Source organism: Ailuropoda melanoleuca, chromosome 13, assembly GCF_002007445.2.
Source record: "Ailuropoda melanoleuca isolate Jingjing chromosome 13, ASM200744v2, whole genome shotgun sequence".
Lineage (NCBI taxonomy): Eukaryota > Metazoa > Chordata > Mammalia > Carnivora > Ursidae > Ailuropoda > Ailuropoda melanoleuca.
The window spans coordinates 22200959-22207769 of record NC_048230.1 but is presented as its reverse complement, the minus strand read 5'-3'; the positions used below and the strand labels follow the sequence as shown (position 1 = coordinate 22207769).

General features: G+C 52.8%; 1 long non-coding RNA gene across 1 annotated transcript; it reads left to right on the top strand.

Moving 5' to 3' along the window:
- Positions 1–22: 22 nt before the first annotated feature.
- LOC117795667 lies at positions 23–6482 on the top strand. The gene is made up of 3 exons (XR_004619762.1): positions 23–766; positions 3090–3271; positions 4792–6482. It is a non-coding gene; the product is annotated as an uncharacterized LOC117795667 (long non-coding RNA).
- Positions 6483–6811: the final 329 nt, after the last annotated feature.

Below are 6811 nucleotides of genomic sequence, written 5' to 3'. Positions count from 1 at the left end.
ACCCCCACCCCCTGCTCAACTTCTCAGCCAACAAAGTACAGTGGAGCAGCCCGGCTCAGCGCTTCTTGCAAAATGATTGGTCAAAGTTTTTCCGACTGCCTGATAAAGCGTCAGCTCCGACATAAATCAATCGGGCGAGGGGGCTGCGCTCTCGCTGTCATCCGTCCGCACCGCATTCCATATCGAGGATGGATTGTTTTATGCTGATGCAATGTGCTATCACGTCAGGGCTCCGGCGGCCACGTAACCTCAGCCCGAGCTGCCCGCCGCCCGCCCGCCCCCCCCCCTTTGCAGGAAGGGGGGTTGTTCTCGACATGGGGCGGCGGGGGCGGAGGAGAGGCGGAGGGAAAGCAGCGGGCTGCCTCGGGAGGGATGCAGGCTGTGGAGCCCTCTCCCCAGGCGGGTCCGGGAGGAAGAGAGGGAGAGCTGGGCAGAGGGAGGGAGAGAGCCAGCCTGGGGCGCAGACGGAGAGGCCCACTGCATAAGAGGAGGTCGTCCTGCCCCCTCTACCTCAAACGCATTGCCACTCCACCCCGCAGGCCTGGTTTCCTCTCCTCTGTCCCCTTTACATAAGATGTTTATTAAACGGCAGTGCAGCGGCAATCCACTGGAGATGAAGTAAAGGGGATGGGAGAGAAGTTGGGGGGTTTTATAGGGCGTTATCCGCTTTGGAGGGTTCTCTGTGACCATGTTGGGAGGTTTACAAGCCTGGGAGCTTCTTCTGACCCCTCCGTAGCTGAGAGAGGAGAAAGGAGAATAAAAAGGGGTGAGTGTCCAATGGTCTGGTCCTAAAATTTAGCTATCCTAAAATTAGAACCTATGTGAGGTTAAAGGTATTCATCAGGCTCTGGAAAGTTGAGCCTCTGAAAGAGTTTAATCCAACTAGCCAAAGCTCCTTTAAATTTCTAGGGCCTCTCTCTGGCCCTGCTCAGAGGCAAGTATGGGGTCTGGAGGTGAGGACATAGCCATGACTCCTTTCCTTCCCTAATAACCACCCAGGCCCTTAAAATTGCCTATTGGGAAAGCTGAATGTGAGAAAGGGTTAAGGGAACTTCCCTAAGGTGTCAGCAGAGCAGAGGTATGGGAAGGGGTCCCATGGTTATCTCCCCTTACACCCAGGGAAGAAGGTGACCAGTGAGTTTTTGCCTCTTCTGGATGGCTCCTCTCTCCGGGCATTGTGGTCCTGATAGATTTCCAAATATTGGTATTGGGTACCAGTGTAGACAGAGCCTGCGGGTCAGTCTCCCGACCACCCGTCGCCTTCCCTCCTGTGAACTCTGGCTGGAGCTTTCAGATAGGCCGTTTTATTGGTATCTACTCTGCAGCCCTGCGCCTGGACTCCCCTGGGGCCACCGGCTGGCTTCCTGGCTCATCTCCCAGCCGCTGCTCCTCCAGCTTCTGCCCTGGGTACAGCCGCTTCTTGTGGTGTGGACGCACAGGGAGGAGCAGCCCTGGGACAGATGCGATTCCCCTCCGGTTGGGTTGTAGGAGCCGGCTGGGGCGGGTTTTCTCAGCATTGCCGGGCCCTGGGCCCTTAACGGATAGGCTGTCCCCAGCCCTGTCCTTTTAACAGAAGCAGGCCTTTCTAATTTGAGGTTTTATCTTTTTGGCCATGTACCCTCTGCCGTGAGAAGGCTGTGGATCACCTCCGCGCACACACACAGACACACTCCCGCCCGCTTTTCTTTTCCAAATGAAGCCATCTCCTGTCATTACGTGTGAAATACGAGGGTGAGCGCCATATTTCTTCACATTAGAGCGATTTCAAAATGATTTTTTAAAGATCAATGCCAGCGCCCAGCCGGCCTCCTCCTTTTCCACCCCAGCTCTCCAAGGGCGACAGCCCCGCAGATCCAGAACCAAACAGCGTGAAGATCTGCCTTTTCCATTGGACCCAAGTGGGGAAACAAAAATCCGATGGAAATTCTCCTAAGTAGCGGTTGGACGCTTAGGAAAGTCGAGGGAGCTCCCCGGACTCAACAGCGAGAAAGCTGCGCGCAGAGCGAATGAATCACAGTTAAGGCAAAGCACCTGTTCTCGATTTGCCAGACGTATGGAGCCTGCTGTTGGCTTTACCCTGTAATAAATATATTCTTCAAAGGAAAAAAAAAAAACCTCTCCTGCCATAAATAGTGGTGTTATGAAGCATGGCAGGCTGAGTATATGACTTTCTGTAGTATATAAATTAGGGCCCAAAAGGCCATGTGGACTGTGGGCAGGGCCTTTTTTAATTTATAGAAAAGTCACAGCACTGGGCTGTTCTTAAGACCCAGGCTGTGCAGACGCTGGGCTCTGACTACAGCCCTTCTGGTTCCCATTCCTGGCCCAGACTTTGATGCTGCTTCTCTTTGCAGTAAGAGAGAAGTCGAGAGGGACACTTAGTTTAGGGAAGAAGTTAGAGGAAGAACATTTGGGCTCATGACTTGTGCCCTACAAGGCTGGAGAGTCTCAGCAGACAGGCTAAGTTTGTGAGTTGCTGTCTATATGGGCAGTTGCTCCTAAGCCCTGGTGGCTCCCATGTGCTGGGTAAGGAGGAGACCCAAGCCCCTTTTCTGAGACCAGAGCTTAGCCTTTGCTCATAAAACTGGAGGGTGGGGACAGTTTAGAAATGGCAGGTTTTGAGGTCTCAGTCCTCTCAGGAGAGGGAACTCTGGAGGGAAGGGAATGGACAAGCACCCACTCCCTAGACCCTGCACCCCAGCTCTCTTCCCTCCAGGTGGGGGTCCAGATGCATCAAGCAATAGTCCCACCCTAGCCCGGTTTTCTAGAAAACACTGCTGTCCCAAATTGGAGCTCAACTCCAGCTCAGGGAAAGGGTTAAAGGGTCAGCTGGGAGGGAGCCCCTTGTTTGGGTGCTCTGAGAGTCTGTGGACGCCCTCAAAACCTTGTTTCCTTTCCCAAACAATGGTACCCACCGTGGAGGAGGGAGGCAAACAGGATCGCTGCCCCTGGAGTCCAGCTTCTAAAGATGCTTAATAGAGAAGTTGCTTGAGTGTAGGGGGGGGTCACTTTGTCCGGAGAGCAAACTGCTTCCCTCCCCACCCCTAAATCCTAGAGAGAAAGAAGGAAAACCTTGCCTTCCCTCGCAGCCTCTAGCCGTTTCCAGCACAGGAGCCGTGCCTGAACACAACTAGGGCCAAGAACTGGTGACTCGGAGAAAGGCAGGCAAGGGAGAGCTGCAACCCTTGGCCACACTGGGGCCCTGAGCAGCCAAGAGCGAGGCCGAGGTGGGGAGAGCAGAGGCCGACCCTGGCCAGGACCAGCCCAGCCGGTGAGTGCCTGTGCTATAGGGGCGGCTTTTGGAAAGATTCTTCTTGTCAATAAGGAGAGAGAAAATCTAGACAGAGGGAAGGAAAAGAAAGAAAGAAGGAAAAACAAAAAGCAAAACAAGAAATGGGAAAAGGGGGAAAGGTTGTTTTTAATTGATAAGCTAAGCTGAAATTAATGCATGTTGTATTTGAGTAGATGTGTGTATCTTGTAGGTATATTTCAAACCGATATTTACTTATGGGGACCCAGAGTGCAAATATGCTGTGCTCTATACTGTGCATAGACTATGTAATAAATAAATATGCCCGACTGTAATACTGGGCATTCATATAGAAGAGCCAGTGGTTCATATCTGGATGTGCGTATAACCCCTGTGAAGGATGTGGGTTTACAATTCTGTTCATATAAGATCTATTGCCCAAAAGCTGGTGCGTACATTTTTATAACAATCACATGCCTATGGAAAGGGCAAAAACTTAAGTATTTGTGTACTTGAATTTTGCCTGTAAAACATTCACTGATTAGGAAGTTTTGCTTGAAAATCTCCTGTTGACTTGAGATTCAAAGTATATACCTTCTCCTCAAACCAGCACATGGGACTTAAATCTGAATTCTTTTACAACTTTCTCCTAAAATATTTCTCTGGAAGGTGAAGGAAATGCCTCAAATTGGCCCAGGGGAGGTCATGAAATTTTGTGACTTTTTGATCTGACCATGACATCCTTTACTGGGTATCTCACCCCAAAACTGCAGGGACAGCGTGCATCGTGTGATGCCTATTTCATGGTAGTGATGGGCGTAAGAATCAAGGCACCATTACTTGTGCATAAGTGTGTCCCTCACAAGTGTGAATCTGGCCAGTGGGCAAAGATGAGTGGAATGTGAAAGCCCTCAGGTAACTGTGGGGGTCATAGCAAAGCACTGCTGTGTCCAACGAAATTAGAAAGGTCCCCACGTCTATGTCCCTAACCACCCGGAGATATTTTTTCTGACCCAGAACCAGAGTCCAGATCCACTCTGGGAAAGAAAGAGGTGTGGGGATGCTTGCTCCAGGGCAGGAAGAAACCAAGGTCCCCAGAACATTCAACCTTTATCCAAAAGAGCCCCTAAAACGGATCACATCGAACCTACACCCATGCGTTCAAACCACAGGGCTTCCAAACCGTCCAAGTGGGGATTTTAATTGTAAAGTAACGAAATCTCCTGCCAAATCTCCCTCCCAGGATGTCAGAGGTGAAAGGAAGAACCGAGAGGTCAGCGGCCCAAGCGGACCTCGGGAATCTTCTTTCCAACTCTCAGCCATCAGGGATATGGAAGGCGGTGGGGGTGGCTGGCTCTTTGGGAGGGGGCATCCAGGAGGCCAAACGGGGTGGGCGGCAGGCAGGGCGGAAAGGAGCTGAGCAGGTAGAAGGTTATTACGGAATTGCTTCCATAAAACCTGTGGCTGTTGTAAAACTCTCTGCTTTCCAAAGACTTTATTTCCTCTTTTCTCTCTAACATCCCCCTTTTTTCTTTTTACAGCACTGTTCCTGGGAGGGGGTGGCCAAGAGACGCCAGGGATGGAAGACAGTCAGGCTCCAGGCTCCGGGTGGCTGGCAGGTTTGTGAGAGGCCCAGAGAGAAGTAAGGTAAGGCAGTAAGACACTTCAGACCACCTTCACCCAGGCTGGAGGACAAGAAAATGTCAAGGAACAGCATTGTTGGCCTTTGCCTACCAGGACAGTGGATTGAAGGCTGCATTTCTTCCAGAGCTGGGGGTGGGTCTCCCAAGGGCCCTTCCACTCCCAGCAGATGCCCCTTAATGAGAGACACCCCCCCCTTGATGTCAGCTTGGCGCCGGAGCCCCATCCGGTCGGGGCCTCTTTCCCGGCCCCTTTCCACATTTCCTCTGCCTCAAGCAGGGGGGAAAAGTTTGGGAACAAAAGTTAGCTTATGCTTTGGACCGGCCCCCTCCTTCCGCCAGTACTTCCAGTTTTTCCTTTCCTGGGCAGAGAGCCAGCAGCCTGAAATGGGTTGGGGTCAAAGAGGATATCACAGCTTTGCCCCTGCCCTACCCCCCCCTGCTCCATCTCCTGTCAGTCCCGTCTGGAATGAACGGGCCCAACAGCCTGGGCTTCCCTTTAGCCTGCAGGCCAGGCCCCTCTCCCAGTGGGTGGCCCTTCAGACCTAGGTAACCCTTCAGTCCAGCCCCAGGGTGTATGGGGAAGCCCTGGCCACTTTGTGGGAAGGAGCTGAGGGACTGGGAAAGGTAGAATTTTTTCTGCCCCACCTCTGCCCCACTAGGGGGCCCTAGGAAGGACCCTGGAGGCCCTTAGGCTGAGGCTACATGGGATCCTGATATTTCTCTTTCAGAATGGGACAAACTAAGCCCTCTTCAAGGACCTGAAGAACTGTTGAAGTGGAGTCCTTTCCCCCACCTCCCAGGGTTACAAAGACCTCAAGGACCTCCCTCTATCTCTTGAATTCAAGCATTTGCCAAGTTGGAGAGACTGATTCCGGGGAAATCTAAATGTAGACAGAAACCAAAGATCCCAAGGCAGAAAGCTTAAAACCCCAACCACCATTCTTTGGCTCTGTGGAACAGCCCAGCAAGGGGCCTCTGGCAAGTGGAATGCTCCCCATTCCCCCCTTTCCCTCCCAACATGCACTTAAAAAACACAGAAGTGGAAAGACCCTAGAAACTTCCCAGAACTCTCCTCTGGGGAACGTCCTTGCTGCTTCTGGGTGAGGGACCTCAAACCTCTTCATCCTTTTGCAAGGGTGACCCAGCCCTGACTCTGCTCCCCTACACAGCTCCCCACTCCTCCAGCTAAGCGGGGAGCAGTAACTGCCCTGAGTCCTGGTTTAATGTCCTTGTGTTCAGAAATCCAGGCCCAACAACACGAAACTACCTAATTCACTCAGCAGCTCCAGTTCACGCACCAGGTCAAGGGCTCCCTGAGGGCAGGCCCCTGCACCCAACGGCTGGCCCGCTCACTCCCACTCTCCTCCACGGCTTCCCCAACAGAACCCAGCTGCTAGTAAACAACATGTCTAAAGAACTGGAGGCAGGACTCCAGGAAAAACCATTCTGGAGCTGGGCCTGGCAGCTCAGATACCAGGGACTTTTTTTTGCTCTCTTCCAGGAGCCCTGGTGGATGCGGACCCTAGGCCTGGGCAAGGCCTCACCGATACACCTGCCTGGTCACCGCCTCTCGGCCTCCGTCTCCGCAGCTGGAGGTCTCCACAGACACGATTCCTCACCTTCGAATTGTTATCAAGGTGCGTCTACACTCGCCGTCGGGCTAGTGCCTGTATTCCAGGGTCACTCAGGGCAGCTCTGAGAGGCCAAAGCCCTGCTTTGAGACTGCAGTATAGACAGAGAGAGGAGAGGAGCGCTGAGAAAGCGGCTGCAGGAGACATAGACGGAAAAGCAGTGTGTGAGAAAGTACCAGGAAAACTAGGGAGCGAACAGAAGAACATGACTGGCAGGGAAAGCGGGTTGACCTGGACGGTCGTGGTGAGGTCGCCCTGCCAGAAACGTCCCGGGGGAGGGGGGGGGC